The sequence below is a fragment of the Seriola dumerili genome, unplaced genomic scaffold (assembly GCF_002260705.1).
Source record: "Seriola dumerili isolate Sdu_G_001 unplaced genomic scaffold, Sdu_1.0 BDQW01000017.1, whole genome shotgun sequence".
Classification (NCBI taxonomy): Eukaryota; Metazoa; Chordata; class Actinopteri; order Carangiformes; family Carangidae; genus Seriola; species Seriola dumerili.
The window spans coordinates 7,495,850-7,514,602 of NW_019174272.1; positions in this window are offsets into that span (position 1 = coordinate 7,495,850).

The window sequence follows — 18,753 nt, forward strand, 5'->3', positions numbered from 1 at the left end:
TGAGTCCATCTGAGTGATTGGATTTTCTGTTAAACACTTGTACGCATGTACATTTCTGTCTTCTTGGCATTCATAGGAGAGTCCAGGGAGTGCGGTGATGCTGCCCAGAATGTAAGCCACATCCATATGGATCAGCTGCGCAAATGGACACGCATACACATCCAGGCCCTTCTGTCAGCTTAAGAGGTGGCTGGCCCCAGGAAAGGCAACGGTTTGACTGGCTCCAACGGCAAAGTCGGAAATAATCTTTTTTGTTACCTACTCCTCTTTTCCTTCATCTCCCTCCTTCAACCATTGGCCCTTCCTCTCCTTTGTCTTCCTCATATGACCTCTCTAACCTCACTTTTACATCTCCTTTACTTACACCTTAAACTTTTCTCTCTTTCCTTTACGCATCTATTCTTTTCACCTAATCACCCATCCTCTCTCACCTCGCTTCCTTGACCATCTGTCTTTCCAAATGTGTATTCAGAATCCATGTGTGCAAAATCAGATTTGTTAATATGTGAAAAAAATCTCCAAGTGCAAATGCATGCATAGATCTGTAAATGTGTCGACATATTTTAAACGCGTACATACTGTACATGTTAATGGCTGAAGTATTTTGCCAACCGTACTACGTGTCGACATATTATAATGCCCACAAGGCTGCTGGTTAAGTCATGTAGAAGCTGTTCATTCAATGAGATGCTTTGGTATGATGCACCACAGTCACGCAGAACTTCACTGTGATCCAAGTTCTTTACATCACTGGCCGGATCACTATCTGAAATTGAGCTGCCGACTTTGCGGCTTTGCATGTTCCAGCATGACCTCTGCCAAAACAGCGTAACGTCCGTCAAAGGTTACTCTTAACCCAGTCCGGTCCTAACTGGCCAGCATGTCCTCTGAGGAGTTTGAACACTCAGTGGAAGTCATATCTCTGGCTCACATCTCTGGCTCATATCTCTGGCAGAGGTTGCTAAGGTAGTCAAAGAGCTCGCCAGAGACAAGGCGTCAGGTATGGATGAGATTCGCCTTGAGATGCTGAAGGCTCAGGGCATTGTTGGGCTGTCCTTGCTGACCTAAATGCATGTAGGTCAGGAAGAGTGCCTGTGGACTGGCAGACTGAGGTGGGGGTTCACTTGTTTAAGAAGGGAGACTGGTGGGTGTGCTCTAATTACCCGGAGTATAACACTGCTCAGTCTCCCTGTTCTGCCCTTCCTGTTTCTTTTACATCTCCATGCCTTATGTCCTTCATGGCTGATTCCTATCTGTCTTCTTTTTCCTTCCTTTAACCTCTCACTTCTCCAGTACTTTGCCTTTCCTCCTTCTTTCTCCGACTTTCATCATCTTTCCTTTACCTCTCCACAGTTCTTCTTCTTCTTCTTCTTCCTCTTCTTCTTCAATTCTTTCCTTTACCCATTGAGACCGTCTCTGCTTCCTTTTTTCATCTCTCCCCTACACTCTGCATTATGACTCCCAGAAAACTTAACTCAGGTCCCTTTTACCTTTCTTCCTCTTCCATCTTTCATAACATTTCTTATCCTCCCTTCTTCTCCCTCTGTCCTCCTTCCTTTTCCTTATCCACTGTGGATTCTCAACCCTTCTTCCTATTCGACAACACCCTTCTTCTCCTTCTCATTCTCCTTCTCTCTCCCACTGACTCTTCCTCTCCTCCATTTTCTTTCTTCTCTCCTCCACCTTTGGTCTTCTTTAACCTCCTTCTTTTACCTCTCCATCCTTTCTTTAATGTCTTTCTTCTTCTTCCTTCTCAAGTCCACCCTCCCTCTCCTTTGTCTTCATCCTCTTCACCTCTTCACCTTCCTCTATCTCAAATCCATCCTTCTCTTCCTTGTTTTTTTTTTACGTTTCCACTCTTTCTGTCTCCTGTCGCTGATTCTTATCCATCCTCATTTTCTTATTTTCATCTATTCACCTCTCCAATACCTCATCTTTCCTCCATCTCCCTCCAGCTTCCCTCTCTCTCTCTCCTCTCTCCTTTTGACGCCTCCTCTCCTTTATCTTCTTCCTTTATCATCCAGTCTTCTTCTCTTTCAACTTGTTTCATGTGGCAGATTCAGTGATTTACATCACATCCTTTCAGTTCTGCCATCTTGCTTCCTTTATATCTCCATCCTTTCTTCCTCCCTTTTTCTTCTCTATCTTCCATCTTCCCTGGTTTTCATCTTCTTTCCTTTACATCTCCACCTTTTCTAGTCTTCCTTTTCCTTGTAACATCCTTCCTTTAACTCTCCACCCTTCCTTCATTCTCCTTCCTGTATCTTTCCACTTCCTGTATCTACCATCATCCCTGACTTACTTCTCTACCTTTCCTTTCTCTCCTCTCCCTGCCTCTCCCACCTACTTTTCATCTCCTTCCCTTTCTTTCTAAATGTTTCCATTTACATCTTCACCTTTCCTGTTCTTCATCATGTCTAATTAACCTTTCTGTTGTTGTTATCCTTTCTTACCCACTTCCATTCACATTCTCTCTCTCCTTTGTATTCTTCCATTTGAATTCTTCATATCCCTCCATCTCCCATCCACTGTTCCTCCCTGTCACACACTGTTTTTCTTTACATTTCCACTCTTTCTGTCCTCCATGGCTGATTCCTATCCTTCATTTTCTTTCTTTAAACTATCCACCTCTCCAGTACTTCACCTTCACCTTCACCTTCTCTCCATTTTCCATTTCCCTGAAGTTCTATCTCCAACTGACTCTTCCTCTTGTTCTCCTTCTCTCTCCCACTGACTCTTCCTCTCCTTCATTTTCCCTCTTCTCCACTCCACCTTTCACTTCTTTCAATGTCCTTCTTTTACTTCCTCTCCCTTCCTGATCAAATGAAAGAGGGAATACTATTTATTCTCCCTTCTGTCCCTCATCTTCCTTCTCTCTCTTCATCCATATCTTTCCTTTCCTGGTACATGAGTTGTTCTATCCCATGAATGTTCATCTACTTTCCTTTAAACATCCACCGTTCCTCTCCTTCTTCACTTCTCTCCTTATGTCTCCTCCTCTCCTTTACCTTCTTCCATCCACCCTTCTTCTCTTTCATCTTTTTTCTTGCTGTGGATTCAGTGATTTACTTACCTTTCCTCTCCTTCATCTTCCTTCATCCTCCTTCCTGTATCTCTTATCATCCCTTACTTGCTGCTCTACCCCTCCTACCTTTCCTCTTCCTCCCTCTTCCACCGCTTTTTTCATCTTCCATTTCCTCCATCTTTTACCTTTTCCATTTTCCCCTTTCCTATTCTTCTTCCTGTTTACTTTTCCTTTCCGTTGTCTTCCTTTCTTAACCACGTCCCTTTCCGTCCTCCGTCTCCTTTGTCTTCCTTCTTCACACCCCTCAATCTCCCATCCACTCTTCCTCCCTTTCTCTTCCTGTTTTTTTTTTTTTTTACATTTCTGTCCTTTCTTTCCTTAATGGCTTATTCCCATCCATCTTTGTTTTCCTTCCATTAACTAGTCACCTCTCCAGTACTTCCCCTTCCCTCCATCTTCCTCCACCTTGTTTCTTATCTTCTTTCCATTGCATCTCCACCTTTCCCAGTCTTCTTCTTCCTTGTATGTCTCTCTCTCCTTTTGACTCCTCCTCTCCTTTATCTTCTACCCATTTCATCCACCCTTACTCTCTTTCACCTTCTTTCATGTGGCAGATTCATTGATTTACATCTCAACCTTTCCATTCTGCCATCTTGCTTCCTTTATATCTCCATCCTTTCTTCCTATCTTTACCTGTTCTTCCTTCTCATCTCCATCTTTCCTTTCCTTCATCTTCTTTTATCCTCCTTCTTGTAAGCTATATCTTTTCTGCTTTCCTGTATCCCCTGTCTTCCCTCCTTCCATTTCCTTTCCTTTCCCTTTATATCTTCACCTTTCCTATTCTTCATCATGTTTACTTCACCTCTCTTTTGTTCTTATCCTTTCTATCCCACTTCCCTTTCCACTCTCCCTCTCCTTCATCTTCCTCACTTTGACTTGTTCTCATTCCTCTATCTCCCATCAACCCTTCCTTCCTTTCTCTTTCTGTCCTTCATGGCTGATTCCTATCCTTCTTCATTTTCTTTCTTTAAACTATCCACCTCTCCAGTATTTCACCTTTCCTCCATCTTTCTCCACCTTCCTGGTTTCTCATCTTCTTTCCTTTACATCTCCACATAGCCTTCCTTTTACTTCTCATATCTTTTTTTATCTGCCTTATTTTACCTGTCTTTCTCCTCGCTCTTTTTCCTCAACTTCACCTGCACATCTGCTTTGAGTGTCACTGCTTCTTCTCTTGACTGACTCCCCTCCACCCTCCCTCCCTGTCTCTTCCTTTTCTTTAACATTTCCACCATTTCTGGCATTCATGGCTGATTCCTATCCCTCTTCATTTTCTTTCTTTAAACTATCCACCTCTCCAGTACTTCACCTTCACCTTCACCTTCTCTCCATTTTCCATTTCCCTGAAGTTCTCTCTCCCACTGATTCTTCCTCTCCTTCATTTTCCTAACCTCCTTCCTTTATCCCTTCACCCTTCATGATTGAAGAGGAAAGGAATTGCCTTTTATTTTCCCTTCTGTCCCATCTTTACTTACTTCCTTACTTCCTTCTCTACCTTCCCTATCTTTCCTCTCCCACCTACTTTTCATCTCCTTCCATTTACTTCCAACTTTTTCCCTTTACATCTTCATCTTTCCCATTCTTCATCATGTTTACTATAACTTTCTGTTGTTGTTATTCTTTCTCACCTCCCCCTTTCCTTTGTCTTTCCTCCCATTGATTTCTTCACTTTCCTCTATCTCCCATCCACCCTTCCTCCCTTTCTCTTCCTTGTTTTTCTTTATGTTTCCACTCTTTCTGTCTTTTGTTGCTGATTCCTATCCATAGTCATTTTCTTTTTTATCTATTCACCTCGCCAGTACGTCATCTTTCCTCCTTCTTCCTCCACCTTCCCTGTATTTCATCTTCTTTCCTCTACATCCACACATTTCCTTGCTTTCTTGTACCTCTCTCTCTTCTCTCCTTTTGACTCTTCCTCTCTTTTATCTTCTTTCTTTATCATCCACCCTTCCTCTCTTTCTTCTTCCTTCATCCTGCTTCCTATATCTTTCCACTTTTCTCCCTTTCCTTCCTTTCTTCTCCCTCCATCTCCCATCTACTTTTCTTCACTTTCTTTTACTTTTTTTACATCTCCATTTCTGTCCTTCATGACTGATTCCTGTCTTCTTCATTTTCTTTCTTTTGACTTTTCACTTCTCCAGTATTTCACCTTCCCTCCATCTTTCTCCACCTCCCCTTTTTCTCATCTTCTTTCCTTTACATCTCCACCTTTCCAAGCCTTCCTTTTCATTTCAGCCTCATCTTTCTTTTCCCTTTCTCTCCATCCTTGACTTTCCTGTCCTGGGGAATAAGTGGCTCTCTTCCATCTGTGTTTATCCGCTTTCATTTAGTCCTCTCTCCTTTTCACTCTTCCTCTCCTTTATCTTCTTCCTTTATCATCCACCCTTCCTCTCTTTCATCTTCTTTCATGTGACAGATTCAGTGATTTACCTCACAACATCTCCATTCTTCCATCTTGCTTCCTTTATCCCTCCATCCTTTCTTCCTGTCTTTCCTCTTCTTCCTTCTCAAGTCCACCCTTCCTTTCCTTCTTCTTCCATTGTCCTCCTTCCTTTACCTCTCCACCGTTCTTCATCTTTAATACATTACTAATTTTACCCATCCAAAACTGTCTCTGCTTCTTTTTTCATATCTCCCCTTTACTCATCCTTTTTTATCTTCCTTGTTTTACCTGTTCTCCTTTTCACTCTTTTCTCCTCAACTTCACCTCCACACTTGTGTCACTGATTCTTCTCTTAACCTAATATGACGCCCATAAGGCTGCTGGTTTGGTCAGGTCATAACCCTCTCTTTCTTATCCTTCCTTTCTTCTCCCTCTATCTTCCTTCCTTTCCTTCTCCACTTTGTATTCTTAATCCTGTTTCCTTTTCATCAACTCCCTTCCTCTTGTTCTCTTTCTCTCTCCCACTGACTCTTCCTCTCCTTCATTCTCCTTCATCCTCCTTCCTTTAACTTTACGCTCTTCTGTATTTCTTATCTTCCTTTCTTTACCTTTCCTCTTTCCTCTCCCACCTCTTTTTCATCTCCTTCCCTTTCCTTCCAACTTTCTCCCTTTACATCTTCACCTTTCGGTTGTTCTTATCCTTTCTATCCCACTTCCCACTTCCCATGTTAGTTTTTCTTTCTTTTATCTATCCACCTCTCCAGTACTTCACCTTCCCTCCATCTTCCTCCACTTTTGCTGTTTCTCATCTTCTTTCCTCTACATCTCCACCTTTCCTAGTCTTCCTCTTTCTTGTACCTCGTTCTCTCTCCTCTCTCCTTTGACTCCTCCTCTCCTTTATCTTCTTCCTTTATCATCCACCCTTCCTCTCTTTCATCTTGTTTCATGTGGCAGATTCAGTGATTTACCTCACAACCTTTCCATTCTTCTATCTTGCATCTTTTATATCTTCATCCTTTCCTCCTACCTTTTCTTCTCTACCTTTCCTTTCTTTCTTCGCCCACCTACTTTTCATCTCTGCCCTCTATCTCCCATACCTACCATTCTTTGCTTTCTCTTACTTTTTTTTACCTCTCCACCCGTTCTGTCCTTCATGACTGATTCCTGTCATCTTCATTTTCTTTCTTTCACCTCTCCAGTACTTCACCTTCCCTCCTTCTTCCTCCTTCTTCCCAGTTTTTCATCCTCCTTCCTTTACCTCTCCATCTTCCTTCTTCTATACATTATTTCTTTCACTGTCTCTGCTTCTCTTTCATATCTCCCCTTCACTCATTCATGTTTAATTTACCTTTCTGTTGTCTTAACCCTTCTTACAAGCTTCCCTGTTCACCCTCCCTCTCATTATCTTCCTCCCTTTCATTTCTTTGCATTCCTCTATTCATTCCTATCATTTCTCCACCTTTCCTATCCTCCCTTTTACCTGTACCCTCCTCTCGTTACCTCTGAATCTTTCTTCTTCTTCTATACATTATTTCTTTCACCCATCCAACACTGTCTCTAATTCTTTTTTCATATCTCCCCTTTACTCTGCCTTTTTTTATCTGCCTTATTTTACCTGTCGTCCTTCTCACTCTTTTCCCTCAACTTCACCTCCACATCTGCTTTTAGTATCCCTGGTTCTTCTCTGCACCATTTATGACGCCGATAAGGCTGCTGGTTAACTCAGGTCCCTGCAGAAGATGTTCATTCATTTTACCTTTCTTCCTTTTCTGTCTTTCATAACCCTCCCTTTCTTATCTACTCTTCCTTTCCTCCTATCTTCCTTCCTTTCCTTCTTCATCAATATTCTTAATCCTGCTTGCTTTTCCTCAACTCGCTTTCTCTTGTTCTCTCGCTCTTTCCCACTGACTCTTCCTCTCCTTTATTTTACTTTCACTCCCCTCCACCTTTCATCTTTCAACCTCCTTTCTTTTACCTCTTCACCCTTCCTGATCGAATGAAAGAGTTACAGCTATTTTCCCTTCTGTCCCTCATCTTTCTTTTTTATCTCTCTCCATACCTGTCTTTCCTTTCCTGGGAAATGAGGGCCTGTCTACCGTCCATGTTTTATCCACCATTCCTCTCTCTTTCATCTTCTTTCATGTGGTTGATTCAGTGATTGACCTCACAACCTTTCCGTTCTTCCATCTCAAGTCCACCATTCCTCTCCTTCATCATCCTTCATTTTCCTTCCTGTATCTCTCCAGTTTTATTTTATCTCTTATCTTGCCTTACTTATGTTTCTACATTTCCCATCTTTCCTCACCCACCTACATTTCATCTCCTTCCAACTTATAACCCTCCCTTTCTTATCTACCCTTCCTTTCCTTCTCCACTCAATATTCTTAATCATGTTTCCTTTCCTCAACACCCTTACTATCCTTCTCATTCCCCTTCTCTCTCCCACTGACTCTTCCTCTCCTTCATTTTCCTTCTTCTCCCCTCCACCTTTCATCTCTTTCAACCTCCTTCCTTTATCTCTTCACCCTTCCTGATCGAAGGGGAAAGGAGTTGCCTTTTATTTTTCCTTCTGTTCCTCATCTTTGCTTACTTCCTTACTTCCTTCTCTACCTTCCCTATCTTTCCGCTCCCTTCCTCTCCTTTCTCTTCCTCCTGTTGATTTCTTCACCTTCATCTATCTCCCCTCCACCCTTCCTCCCTTTCTCTTCGTTTCGACTCTTGCTGTCTTTTGTGGCTGATTCCTATCCATCCTCATTTTCTTTCTTTTATCTATTCACCTCTCCAGTACTTCCTTCTTTTCCTCCTTCTTCCTCCACATTCCCTGTATTTCATCTTTTTTCCTCTACATCCACACTTGTCCTAGTCTTCCTCTTTCTTGTACCTCTCTCTCTCTCCTTTAGACGCCTCCTCTCCTTTATCTTCTTCCTTTATCATCCACCCTTCCTCTCTTTCATCTTCTTTCATGTGGCAGATTCAGTGATTTACCTCACAATCTTTCCATTGTTCCATTTTGCTTCCTTTATCCCTCCATCCTTTCTTCCTTTCTTTCCTCTTCTTCTTTCTCGTGTTCAATCTTCCTCTCCTTCAACTTCCTCCTTCCTGTGTCTTTCCACTTCATGTACTGTATCTCTTGTTCTCCTTTCTGTTGTTGTTATCTTTTCTTACCCACTTCTCTTTCCACCCTCCCTCTCCTTTTTCTTCCTCCCTTTGACTTCTTCACATACCTCCATCTCCCATCCACCCTTCCTGCCTCTCTCCTCCTCTTTTTTTTACATCTCCATCCTTCCTGTCCTCCATGGCTGATTCCTTTCCATCTTTTTTATCTATTCACCTCTCCATTATTTTACCTTCCATCAATCTTCTTCCACCTTCTGCTTTCTGTATCTCTTATCTTCCCTTATTTACTTCTCTACCTTTCCTTTTTTCCTCTCCCTCCCTCTCCAACCCATTTTTCATCTCCTTCCATTTCCTTCCAACTTTTTCCCTTTCCAATTTGTCTTTCCTATTCTTCATCGTGTTTACTTTACCTTTCCATTGTTGTTATCCTTTCTTATCCATTTCACTTTCCACCATCCCTCTCCTTTGTCTTCTTCCATTTAACTTCTCATCCTTTCTTCACATCCCTCCATCTCCCATCCACTCTTCTTCACTTTCTCTTTTTTTTTTTTTACATTTCCATCCTTTCTTTCCTTCACTGATCATAATCCATCTTTGTTTTCCTCCCATTAACTATTCTCCTCTCCATCACTTCATCTTTCCTCCTTCTTTCTCCACCGTCCCTGTTTTTCATCTTCTGTCCTTTACCTCTCCACCATTCTTCATCTTTAATACATTATTTATTTCACCCATCCAACACTCTCTGCTCCTTTTTTCATATCTCCCCTTTACTTATCCTTTTTTTATCTTCCTTGTTTTACCTGTTCTTCATTTTCCCCTCTTCTCCCCTCCACTTTTCATCTCTGTGAACTTCCTTCCTCTACCTCTTCTCCCTTCCTGATCGAATGAAAAAGAGGGAGTGCTCTTTATTCTCCCTTTTTTTCCTCATCTTTCTTCTCTCCGTCTTCATCCTTATCTTTCCTTCCCTCGGAAATGAGGGGCTCTCTCGCATGTTTATCCACCTTCCTTTAATCATCTAGTCTTCCTCTCCTTCACTTCTCACAACCTCTTTTCTTCTATTGTGCATCTCTTATCCCTCTGTCCTTTCGTCTTCTCTTTCCTCTTCTTCGTTCTCATCTCCACCCTTCCTCTCCATCTTCTTTGATCCTCTTTCCTGTATCTTTCCACTTCCTGTATCTCTTATCTTCCCTTACCTCCTTCTCTACCTTTCTTTCCTCTCCCACCTACTTTCCCATTAAATCTTCACCTGTCCTCTTCATCATATTTACATGACCTGTTGTCATCCTGTCTCATCCACTTCTCTTTCCACCCTCCCTCTCCTTTGTCTTCCTCCTTTTAACTTCTCATCTTTCTCATCTCCTTCCTATCCTTCTCTACTCTGTATTCCTAATCCTTCTTCCTTTCCTCAACACTCTTCCTCTCCTTCATCTGCCCTCCACCTCCAGCTGGGCACAGATGCGTTCAAATCATCCAGGCAGGAAGGGGGAATCGGGGGTTAGAGGAGCTCCAGCACAGGTGGTCGGGTCTCTCTCTCTCTCTCTCTCTCTCTCCAAATCTCTGTTGAAGCTAGAAGTCCAGTCCGCTGACTCTCAGTGGCTGCTCCAGGCTCCATCCCACCTATCCAACAATGGGCTTGCTATCCAGTCATCAGCACACAAAAAGGTCAAAGTAGGTCACACTCCACACAGTGATAAAGAAAAATATTAATATAGCATGCTAGCCAAGGTTGGGTCTCACGGCACTCCACTGGTCAGCCGGTTTAGCTGTGTCAACATAGCAGTTTGCTCAAACGAGTAGAGAGAAATGTGACTGAGAGAGAGAGTCACTTAGCTTCGGTTTCCTCCAGAGTCCTGCCAGCATGGGTCCTCTCCACAGCCATCTCTTTTTCCCCTCTGTTCAGCAGTCTCCTTCTTCCTTCTGCAATGCAGTTATATACACACCCACACAGCTTGTGGCCCAATCACCACATAGTCTCTGCCTCCACACACCTGCAGCACATCTGCTTTGATGGGCGAGTCAATGAGCGGCTGATTGGTTGCAGCTGGAGGCAGCCATCTTGGTGCACCCAATAAGTCCTCCCCTGTCACCTTGTGACACATGTCTATCTGCTTCCCTTTAATCGCCTTCCTCTCCTTCTTCAACTCTCTCCTTTTGACTCTCTTTCATCCACCCTTCCTCCTGATTTACCTCACAACCTTTCCTCTCCATCTTACTTCCTTTATCCATCTGTCCCTCCTTCCTGCCCTTCCTCTTTTTCCCTCTCCAATCCTCCCTTCATCTTCCTCCATCCTCCTTCCTGTATACTTCCACTTTCCTATATTTCTTATCTTCCCTTATTTTCCTCTCTACCTTTCCTTTCTTTCCTCCTCCTCCTTTGCCCACCTACTTTTCATCTCCCTCCATTTCCTTCCAACTTATTCCTTTTGCATCTTCAGCTTTTCTATCATTTAATATTGTTTACCTTTCCATTGTTGTTATTTTTCTTACCCACTTCCCTTTCCACCCTCCCTCTCCTTTGTCTACCTCCCTTTATTTTCTCATCCTTTCTTCATCGTCGTCGTCGTCGTCATCGTCTCCCGCTTATCGGGATCCGGGTCATGGGGGCAGCAGCCTCAGCAAAGAGGTCCAGACGGCCCTCTCCCCAGCCACTTCCACCAGCTCCTCCGGGAGAATCCCGAGGCATTCCAAGGCCAGCCGAGAGATATAATCCCTCCAGCGTGTCCTTGGTCGGCCCCGAGGCCTCCTCCCGGTGGGACATGCCCGAAACACCTCCCCGGGGAGGCGTCCAGGAGGCATCCTCACCAGATGCCCGAACCACCTCAACTGGCTCCTCTCGACATGGAGGAGCAGCGGCTCTACTCCGAGTCCCTCCCGGATGACCGAGCTCCTCACCCTATCTCTAAGGCTGAGCCCGGCCACCCTGCGGAGGAAACTCATTTCGGCCGCTTGTATTCGTGATCTCGTTCTTTTGGTCATTACCCAAAGCTCATGACCATAGGTGAGGATCGGAACGTAGATCGACTGGAAAATTGAGAGCTTCGCCTTCCGGCTTAGCTCTCTCTTCCCCACAACGGACCGGTTCAGCACCCGCATCACTGCTGACGCCGCCCCAATCCGCCTGTCAATCTCCCGCTCCATCCTACCCTCACTCGTGAACAAGATCCCGAGATACTTAAACTCCTCCACCTGAGGCAGAGCCCCCCCCCACGACCCGGAGAGGGCAATCCACCCGTTTCCGGCTGAGAACCATGGCCTCAGACTTGGAAGTGCTGATCTTCATCCCAGCCCCAGAGACCAGCCCCTCTCAAGGACTTGGGTTCCGGAGCCGACGCTATGAGTCGAGGTGAGGCCAACTATATCTAGCCGGTATCGCTCAACCTCTTCCACAAGCTCCCGCTCCTTCCCCGCCAGAGAGGTGACGTTCCATGTTCAAAAAACCAGTTTCCGTAACCGAGGATCGGACCGCCAAGGCCCCCGCCTTGGTCTGCTGCCCAATCCACACTGCACCGGATCCCGCTGACTTTTCCTGCAGGTGGTGAGCCCACTGGGAGATGGGCCCATGTAGCTGGTTCGGGCTGGGCCCGGCCGGGCCCCATGGGCCAAGGCCCGGCCATCAGGCGCTTGCCCACGGGCCCCAACCCCAGGCCTGGCTCCAGGGCGGGGGCCCCGGTGTCCCTCCGGGCCAGGTACTCGGGTTCTTGATGTTTTTCATCATTAGGATCTTCTGAACCGTTCTTCGTCTGGCCCTTCACCTGGGACAAATCTGCCTTGGGAGACCCTACCAGGGGCAAAATGCCCCCGACAACATAGCTCCTAGGGTCTTTAGGGCTCTCAAACTCCTCCACCACGGTAAGGTGACGGTTCAAGGAGGAGTCCTTTCTTCATATCCCTCCATTTCCCATCCACCCCACCTCCCTTTCTCTTCCTGTTTGTTTACATTTCCACTCTTTTTGTCTTTCATGGCTGTTTCCCTTCTGTCTTCAATTTCCCTCCTTTAACTATTCACCTCTCCAGTACTTCACCTTTCCTCCTTCTTCCTCTCTTACCTGCTTTTCACCTCTTTTTCTTTACATCTCTCAAGTCTTCACTTTCCTTTACCCAACTACACTGTCTCTTCTTCTTTTTTCATCCCTCCCCTTTATTCATCATTTGTTTATCTGTCTTACTTTCCCTTTCCACCTTCTCAGTCTTTTCCCCTCGTTTTCATGGGCAGCATGGTGGCTCTGTGTTTAGCACTGTGGCCCCACAGAAAGAAGGAGCCGACTTCTTCTCTATCCTCCTTCTTTCTGTGTGGAGTTTACATGTTCTCCTCGTGTTTGCGTGGGTTTCCTTGGGGCTCCCAGGTTTCCTCCCACACTCCAAAAACATGTAGCTTAGGTGAATTGGAAACTCTTCATTGCCCAATAATTTGTCAAGTAATTGTGAAATTTGAGCCTTTAATTCGCAATAAAGAACTTAAAATGAAATTAACATGTTTGTCTTTGTTTATGTTTATGAATAAACAACTAATTATTCTACAGATTTTCAGTGTTTAATATGTGACTCCATCTCCATTGCAACCCACGCGATATAAAGATTCTTGTTTTGCTTGAAGAGTCAAACATGAAGTGATTTCAACAATATCAGTGTCAAATTTCCACATCACACAGTATATCACTACTACCGTGGCTTTCCTTCAAAAACAAGTGTGACCCTTGCAGCCTGTCTTGCTTACGGGCAAGACAAGAATTCAGCTCAATACAGAGTGCAGCGTTTTTCAGAGTCAAAGATTTGCACGGCAAATGTGTTACTGTACATGTTCAACATGTTCAAACTAAAATAACCAACATGTAAGCTTATGGTTACATGCTTTTATATAATATAAACATTTCAAAATATTTAGATTTGGTGCATTTTTCCATTTGTGGAAAATGTATTTTCTAAATGTATAACACAAAGGACCAAACAAGGCAGGGATGTAACCTGTAGAACAGATGCAATGAAGACATATCTGATATATTTACATTGTGTTTGCCTGGGACATATTTGGCATTTTAAACAGTACCGAAAAAGTAATTGCACATACTTAAAACAGTTTTTATGCTAGTAAACAGCAAACACAGTAGATTACATCGATAACATTATTTTAAATGTATGGGAGGTGTTACCGGTGCCTTTCCCAGGAAGAGTCCTCTCCTCTGGATCTTTCCGTGGTGCCAACCTGAGTTTGATAACATCCACAAAACCGTCTTATAAAAATCCAGCATGTTCCAAAAGTGGCCAGAAGCTTTTGTTTGGAGTATATAAAGTAGTATGACGCAGATAAAATTGGCTCCATTTCAATCAGAGCAGTGCAGACAAACAGATTTGATATAATGTTTAATTATATATCAGTTTCATTTTTTTTTTTTTTTTTTTTTTTGCAGAATCAATATTTTTACGTCTAACGCTTTAAATACATTTTGCTGATAATAGTTCTTACTTTTACCTACACAAGATTTTGAACGAAGGACCTTTACTTGTAATGGAGTATTTTTGAATTCGCTCGTGTGATGGCTGCCAGGCTCTGCCATGGCCTGTCGGCTGGTGTCTTGCTCTTGGCTGCTGCTGGTGTTCTGTGTCTCCCTTCAGGTCCTCATGGGCGGAGTTTACAAGTGGGTGCACCTGGACAGTCCATCCATCTCTCACTCTATCGCTGGATCTTCCCTTGTACCAACTGGCTTCTTTGTTTGGTTCAGTTGTACTTCTCATTATTTTACACCATATAATGCTATCCCCTTTAATATATTCTCACACTGCCGATCTACTGATTGACCTTTTCATACGTTAGCTAATGTGTTCTGTTTCCATCTATGTAAATAAATGTGATTGTTTGTTCTTCCCAGTACGACTGTGTGCTTTTCCCTCCTTTCATCATGGCCTAAGAGCCAGGTCATGACATGGGCTACTTAAGTGAATTATCTGTATATTTCTTCTACCGCTGATCATGTCCAGCAGCACCCAACAGGTGTGAGGGTGTAGGTCATCTATTTAGGAGATGTACTCAGAGAAAAAAACAGCCTTCCAGCCTTCTGTAGGAATTCAAACATTGAACTGGACCTGCAGTGAGGACCTCAGTTTGTAGGTTTGTCTTTGTAAAACTTTAAAATTTTGACCTGAATATCAAACAGTAACTGATCAGGAGAGCAGTGCCAGCCACCAGAGGGCCCCAGAAACCAAGCTGAAACTGCAGCCTACTCCTTCATTGCTGTGGTAATTTAATGCCTTTCTGATTCATAAAATAATCTGCCAGAAAATCCAAACTTTGTAGAATCTATACTATCTCTCTGACTGCTGCTGAGATTTTATCTACGCTGCTTTTCAAATGCCTGGATCAAATCCTGTCAACACTAATTTATTGTAATTTACTGTACTTTATTGTATTTGTTAACCATGAGGAAATGTGCCTGGAGCCAATTTATTGTATTGTAATCGTTCATTGTTTGCTTGTCTTGTTTCATGCACACTCCACAATCTCCTTTGGATTATAAAAGTGATTATTATTGGATGGATAAGCAACATGAAAATTATTTGAGCAGGCGACACATGTGTGTTTGCCAATAGAGTATGGAATTTAAACAAAGTGAAAAACAAATCGAAGTGTATTCATCATGGAGATTTGACGGTGATACAACAGCCTGTAATATCCTGCTGACCAGAATACGGGGTGGCCATGCTCTTATCTTCAATGGAAAGTGTGTTTTTCGAAGTAGTTCAATCTGTCTGTTATTCAGCAAACACACACACGACAGAAAATCACTTCCGTGGGTTTTCGTCTTGTTGATGAGATTGTAGCTACATTCACTGAACATACACCGCGACACCATATGAGTCAAGTATTGTCCTTTATTGGAAGTGATTTGATAAGGGATAAATATATGAAAGGTAAAAGCACAGGACATAAAATATTTACTCAGGATCAGTACCGTCATGAACAGCAACTCTCAGTGCCTATCTACCCTCCATTTTACAATCAAAGACATCAAATCACACATTACAAGAAACATTATTTACTATTTCTAAAAAAGGATACATCAAAGCAGTGCTAACTTGTGTTATTAAAGAATAGTTTGACAAAAGTTGTCGGGCATTCAGTTATTACAAACTGTACTTGTTTTGTCTGCACAGTGAAGCTGGTTAGTTTAGTTTTGCATTACTATAAGATGATAAACAGCTAGCGTTGCTCTGTATCTATATCTAACTCCCAGCAGGAAAGTGAGTTAGTTTATTTTTCAAAATATTAAACTCTTCCTTTCAAAATTAATCTTTTATCTGTACAATAAATATGTAGCTACTGCCAACAGCTGGTTAGCTTAGCTTAGCATCAACTGGCCCAGTAAGAAAAGGCAACAAAATTAATCCAGCAGCACTTTTAACATTCCCATATTATATAAGATTTGCAAAATCCATACTGAAACGTAAGTGTAGAAATGATAACCAGTTAGCCAAGTTACACATCCCTGTCCTTAGCAACATATTTGTTGTAGCCTACAGCTAACTCTCAGCCAGAAAACAACTTTTTTTTGCACAGTTGAACTACTCCTTAAACAGGTGTCCTAGTAAGCCATGCCAGTGAAGCAAAATGGCTCTGGTACATCTAAAATTGAAAGAATGGATGGATGGATGGATGGATGGATAGATGGATGGATAGATAGATAGATAGATAGATAGATAGATAGATAGATAGATAGATAGATAGATAGATAGATAGATAGATCGATCCCATGAGTGAAACTACTTCTAGCCTCCAAATAAAGAATATAACCATCATTACATTAGTACACCTGTTTTTACTGTGACACACTGCTCAAAACAAAGTCCTTATCACTTTCCAGTTACAGCTTATATCACCTTGATAAGCCAATGCAAGTCAAAAGGAAAGTTACTTTATGTGCTATCCCCAGCAATAAATGTTACGTTTCACTTTCTTTGTTGTCCTTCTTTTCATATGAGACAAATATTTGACTGACCTGGTTCCACTAAAACTGCCTCAGCCTGGCGTAGCTCCTCTGTCAGTGTTTAATAAAGTGCCTTTAATAGCTTGGTGCTCTCTGTCAGTTTGAAGGAAAACCACTGAAACCCCTGAGGAAGCTGTAACCAGGCAACTAAAGCAGGCTGTGGGCTACCTGTTTTCTTCTGATCAAAGAAAATGGAAGGTCAGACACAAAGGCCAGGCCCTAAATTGTCAGGGCAAGATCATAAAGATGAAAGAATTTGTTGTATGTCTATCTATCTGTCTATCTATCTATCTATCTATCTATCTTATCTTGTCTTCTTTTTGAACACTGTACATGCATGCAATGACAAAACTAATCCTGAGGAAAAACTGTCCGACACCACTCAGGGGGTTGCTGTTCCCAGCTGTCAAGTCTGCTTGTGTTGTGCAAGACAAAACTGTATGTGTGTTTGTGTTTTGTGTGTGTGTGGTGTGTGTGTGTGTGTGTGTGTGTGTGTGTGTGTGTGTGTGTGTGTGTGTGTGTGTGTGTGTGTGTTTGTTATTAGTACTACAGAAGTCACAGAGGAAATTGAGGTACAGAATTACTTTCCAGTATGCAAGTGATATGTGGATTTTTATCAAAAGCAGGAGACACGCAGGACTGTTTTCCCATGAATCTACTCTGGAGGGTTACGTGTGTAAGGACATTAACTGGCTGAGGCAACATTCATGCTGTTATGGTATCCAAACTAATGAATAAGTAAAACCTGGAAATACCCCCTGAAATAAACCTTTTACTTACAGATCTGATGAATCAGGAAGCACCTGATACAAGGCGGAAGGCGGAATTAGGGCAATCCAGTAGAAAGATAAGACAACAAGGAAATTATTGACTGAGCTGATCTATGTGTTTGACCCTTCCATGAGCTATCTGCCTGTTTCAGTGCATCCTACAGATATATGTGTATGATAGCATGATTAGGATTCCAGTGTCAGACTCTGTTTGACCTTTTCATATGCCAAAACAAAAAAGATCAGTTCCCTCTCGCAAGGGATCAAGGTGAATGAGGCCAATGACTTTGATTTTTAGCTGAAAAATTATTTTGTCTTCTGCATTGAGGCACCTTATATAACTTCTTTCAGGCTCAGCATGGACCCTGCAGATACACATTATACTGTAGATGCTGTATGCGGTGAATTCTGTATTCATCGTTTGCATCCTCCTGAGCTTTACAAGTGTTGGATAGGGAGAAGCATTCACACCTCTGGGAAGATGCTCTTTCTTTTAAAAAAGCAACAGAAAGCACTGAAAGCTGTAATTATTCTTAATATGTGAACAAGGCAAAATGTGATGCATTTTCTTACACTAGTGAGGCAGGCAAAGTATGTGACTGAGGAGGATATAAACACTCAAAAGAACAGCTTGAGGAAATCTCCGGCCAACTATGCAGTTCATGTTGTTCCTGTGATCTGCAGAGATTGCTTATATGAGAATCTCTCTAAATTAAAATGCAGAGAGCGAATGTGCTAATCTTTTTGGAACGGCTCCACAAACAAGGAGAGTCTGGCCCTGTGGAGTCATTAAGTGTTTGTCTCCAGCTGAGCTTCATTTCATAGCACATTAATGTGCCCATAGCCCCTTAACAGTTACTTGAGTAACAATGTACAATGGCACCATTTAAGTTCCACTCATTGTCAAGTGTCGCTGGAGTCCATCAGCGCCTCCGGCATCTCGGGTCCTTTATTCCACACAAAATGAAGGCTGCTACTTCATTCAGTGGTGTTTTGAAAGGAAAGACAGGTGAGAGGAAGGAAGTAAGGGAGAGGAGAGGGGATTGACAGCCTGTAAAGGTCAGATTGGGCCAAAGCAGCAGAAGCACACAGTCAATTATGCTGACAAGGACCTCTGAGAGCTCTCTTACCCTTAGGAAAACACTTTGGCTGTTGTGGACTGTCAGAGCCCACAATAGGTTTGCCTTTCTGCGAGGTGTAAAAAACATCCTACACTTGACCTGATCACCAAAACAGCAAGGCCCCTGATGGCAAAAACCTTACCTTCTCCTTCCTGCTTAGACGACATGCTTCTTATTTCAGAAAGATAAAAGTAGAGCTGTTAACATGCTTTCCCTCAGAATGAATATTTAGCACAATCCCCATTGATCTCTCATACAGTTTCTTCCCCTCCCCATGCTGTTTAACATCTACGGCACCAAA